The sequence below is a fragment of the Pteronotus mesoamericanus genome, unplaced genomic scaffold, assembly GCF_021234165.1.
Source record: "Pteronotus mesoamericanus isolate MK-2021 breed Mesoamerican mustached bat unplaced genomic scaffold, CSHL_Meso_final scaffold_232, whole genome shotgun sequence".
Lineage (NCBI taxonomy): Eukaryota > Metazoa > Chordata > Mammalia > Chiroptera > Mormoopidae > Pteronotus > Pteronotus mesoamericanus.
The window spans coordinates 7,377,591-7,382,264 of record NW_026555311.1 but is presented as its reverse complement, the minus strand read 5'-3'; the positions used below and the strand labels follow the sequence as shown (position 1 = coordinate 7,382,264).

Here is a 4,674-nt window from a genome sequence, read left to right as displayed (position 1 = left end):
ACTTAGAGAAACCTGCTAATTTGTAAATAAGTTGTTTGCTATAATTTGCTATGTACCTATTTGTGTATTTTTTTTTTCACTGTTCAAGGTTTATTTGGTGTTTTAGTTGGTATGACACTTGGATAGTTGGCTGCATTATTTATATGTAGACTTTCTTTTTACATTATATGGCAATGTATGGTAATCTGATTCATAGAGTACACAAAATAAGATCCTGAAGAACAGTTATGCACAAGTCATGCAATACTGGATTTATACATTGGATCCCAGGATGTGATTGACTGGAGAGAAAAAGTTGGACTAGGCACGTTGGGTAAAGGAACCGCAAGTTATATAACACACAGTGAACACACATCTAGTTTGAAGGGCAACTGTAGTGTGGGCTACATTGGCAGTGGTGCCCTTGAGGAGGTGGAACTGTTTCTCACTAACCAGTTCAGGACCACACAAGGGAAGGACCATCCAGCATCAGGATAGAGATGCAGGGTTTTATGAACCATTACTATTTCTATCTTTAGGAAATTGATGTTTTTAGTCATAGATCAGATAAAAGGGGCAATATGCACAATCTCCAACTAAAATCCTGTTGTAGCCTAGACAGTGAGGGGTACATTAGGAGACTTTAAAACTGCAGCTCCTTCTGGATCCCCCAAAGTGTATCTGTACTTTTCTTCAAACGGGCCTCCTCCTCAAGTGTGAGTCACCTTCATGACACCTGAGATTCCATTCTGTCCTGAGATGCAAGAAACACTAAGGAAGACGTCTTCTTTTATTCCATAGAGACCCTTGATCATGGTGGAAATTGGATGTACCCACCTAAGATTCTTCATCATACTTTCTGCTAAATCTGCCACGGATAGTCCAATCGCCCAGGATGTGTAGCCTTTCAGTTTGATCACCTCATAAAAACTCTGAACCACCTGTTTGTGAACTTCTTTCCACTGTTCCTTGTCTGCATCAGTGCCCAGATCAGGGTGCAGAGTCTTCAGGGAGACACTGGCAACGTTCACTCCACTCCACACAGGCACACTCGAGTCTCCATGCTCCCCAAGGACCCAGCCATGACAGCTTAACGGGTAAACTCCCAGCCTTTCCCCAGTCAGGTAACAGAACCGGGCTGAATTCAGATTGCAACCACTTCCAATAACACGGTTTTTGGGAAAGCCACTTATCTTCCAAGCCACATAGATCAAGACATCCACTGGATTGGAAACAATAAGCAACTTGCAGTTGGGACTGTATTTTACAACATTAGGAATGATGAATTTAAAGATGTTCACATTATGCTGGACCAAATTAAGACAGCTTTCTCCCTCTTGTTGACACGCCCCAGCTGTGACAATAACCAGCTTGGAGTTTGCAGTCACATTATAGTCTTTGCTAGAGACAATTTTTAGTGTTCTAAGGAAAAGGCTGCCATGTTGGAGATCCATCATCTCTCCCTTTAATTTGTCTTCCATGACATCAACAATAGCAAGTTCATCTGCCAAGTCCTTCATTAAGATACTGATGGCACAGGCCATGCCAACAGCACCAACCTCAACGACTGTAATCTTATTCTGGAGGGTTTGTTCTTCCTTTAGGAGATTCACAATCAGCTGATCCTTGAGAGTTGCCATTTTGGACTTAGAGCCAAAAGGAATCGGGTGTGCAAGGCGGAGGGGTCTCGGTGGTGCGCAGCACTGGATCCGGACTTGGCGGCAGTGGCTCCGGTACCTGTATTTGTGTATTTGTTCTGACACTAAATACATTTTAATATATTGCTTACAGAAATCAAAACTGGTGACTTTTACATGTTAGATTGCCTCTTCAGTGGCTTTACTATCAATGGTATGGATCTGACCTCTCTAAATTGTAAATATAATGTTTTATTTTAAAGATAGTAGCAATGGCTAAGCTTGATAATCAGAGAACATGAAGAAACTCTAGCATGTAGAGGAAGGGGCAGTAGGAATTCTTGCATCCATTCTGACCTGCTACCCAGGTTTGATTTTAACTTAAATTGATTCTGCAAGGGAAATGATAGGATGGAGGCAAGAGACGGGTACAAGGATGACAGAAGGAAAAACACAGCAGATGGAAAGATCTTCTTAGGGGGAACCAACCTAAGCAAAAGACCTGAAAATGTGAACTTAACCACCACCAAACCCAAGGTTTCCAGGTGTTTTCTTTTCTCTTACTGCAGAGACAAGATTGTCAGGATGTCAAGCACCTGATTGAACTCCGCCGCACTGTGCTGTGAATTCCAAGGCTATGTGTGTCATTCTGTCCATGTGTTTCCAATTTAACATGCTCTTTCTCTCCAGATAGCTTTACAAATAGCTAAGCACACTTAATGTGGTGACCCAACCAGGAAGTATGTGTCAGACTGCTAACTCTGGTGTTCCTTTCAAATGATTGTCTGGACAGGCAAAACATGACCAGCAGCTATTCCTTGCTAGAGATTTCTGGGGCAGTGAGTTGCCTAATCTGGGTATAAATTTTCTTATGACCTTGGCTGCTGTTTCACTATCATTATCTTAGACCTGCAGGTAAAATCTAGGCACTTTCATGAATGTGGAATTTTTATGGAAATGAACATTAAATATGGAATGTAAGCTTTTGTAAAATAATGAAGAAGCAACAGATGTGAAGGAGCAAGAAGGGAAAAACAAGAGGAACCAGATGGTTGACACCCTTATGAAAAATGAGTATGTGATACACAATTTCCCTCTTGGTAGAAATAGAAATCTGTAACCTTAAAGAGGATTTAGTACCCAGTTTAATCTTTCCACATTCCCCATTATTCCAGCTCCTTGCCCCTTTACTACAATGCTGACTCTGGGACTTTTACAATGCTATAGTATCATATTTGTCATGGAACACTGAACCACACACTTAAAGAATAAAATTAACCATGAAGTCACATTAGATCTGTATGGTTGTTTGAGTCTGGTAACAGTAATGACAAAGAAAAAAACTCTTCAGATGTTCCTAACAAAAATAGTGGCAAATAAAAGAAAGATAAATGCACAAAGAGGTAATTAGATATAAATACATCCCATACAGGTACAAATGTTTCAATTTTATGAATAAATTAACATTAAAAAGACCACATGTAATTAAATCCACATTTTTGAGCCTAACATTTTGTAAGATATACCTCCACCAATATGTTCAAACACACATGCGTTACAGATATAAAATCATGAGACAAAAATTCCATGTGTACAGTACATAATTTAAGATACACTTTTTTTTTTTTTTTTACTGTAAGGCCATTCAGTGCTGTTTATCATAACCCAGGCTAAAAAGACATTACATCTTGTGTTTATAGTCAGAGTTCTCAGAAACATCTCACGTACATGAAAGTTCCTTAGAGACCTAAATAAAAAATAACTGAAAGGAGGAATAAAACATAAGAAATACAGGCAAATTAGCTTTAAGAGACTTGTGGTATTTTTCCCAAGCCAGTTTATTTAATGTGAAGAGACAACTACAAAATGTTTGTTAAAAGGAAGAAATGTAAATAAAGAGGGGAGAAGTGAATTTTACTGCAGCTCTTACTGGTCCTAGACCAAAGAACATGATGAGGTATTAGTTTGTATGACAATTCTAGTGAAGAGATTATTTAACTAGTTAGTATCTACAGGTTATCAAGAAATATCTAACGGCAATTAGTTTATTGTCTGTAAAATGAATGTAAATAACTCACCACCTGTTTAAGTGAATATTATACTAAGGTTATTAAAACACTTAAAAACTCTTTGATGATAAATGAAAGAAATGATATGGGCTTTATGATACTCCTCTACCTGTCTAAAACTCATCAGCTCTTTTGAATGTGTAAGGTCAGTGGAATATTTCCCAAACTACATCTTTAAACAGAGATTCATATAAAGCACCTCAACCTTGGCAATGTATTATATTTGCATGTGCAAGTAATTAGAGAATGTTTTTAAAGCAGTATTTCCTTGTGCAAATCTTTGTTCCCCATTACACTGAAGTGTTCTTAAAGAAATCACCTTGTCTTATATCATCCAAAATTTAGCATAATAACTGAGGCAGAGTTCATATCTAGTGTATGTAAAATTGATGGGTGAATAAGAGAAGAAAAGGAGAGAAAAAATAATGAGTCTGTAAGGCATCACCAAACAAACTGCCTTAAAAATAAAGTGACTTTGGCTATAGCAAGTAGCTTTTTAAAGACCAACTCTTCCACCAAGAACAACTATAAAAACTTCAACATAATCCAGCTCATTGAGGGCTTTGGGAAACAACACTTGTAGCCAGGATTTAAAATGACAAGGAACTAAAGAAAAGAGAAATATATTAAAGTGAATCCGCAATTATCTGTTTCTGGTTCCCAAAGGGCATTTGAAGATTTCTAAGAAGATGGCAAGAAGCCAAGAAGATATGAGAAGCAGGATGAAGCAGCGAAGAGATATTAAAGCTGATCAGAGTTTTTAGGTAGTCTCATGATACCGGAGAGACAAAAATTCCTACCAAAGGGAGGAACCCTAGGGAAAAAAGGCTCAGGCTTTCCATTAAAACTCCCCAAGGGCTATATTCTAGGAACAAAGGCAAACTAGAAAGCTTATGTGTGCTCTCCTGTCACGCCTTTCCCTCTCCCCTCTCCTTCCCCCACAGACACTCATCTCCTAAAATCGAAGGGACTCCACAAGACTCGCAACC

The 4,674-nt window shown here is 38.6% G+C and overlaps 1 pseudogene; it reads right to left on the bottom strand.

The window, feature by feature from the left end:
* Positions 1-475: 475 nt before the first annotated feature.
* On the bottom strand, positions 476-1,711 carry LOC129085421 (L-lactate dehydrogenase A chain-like; annotated as a pseudogene).
* Between the last annotated feature and the right edge of the window lie 2,963 nt (positions 1,712-4,674).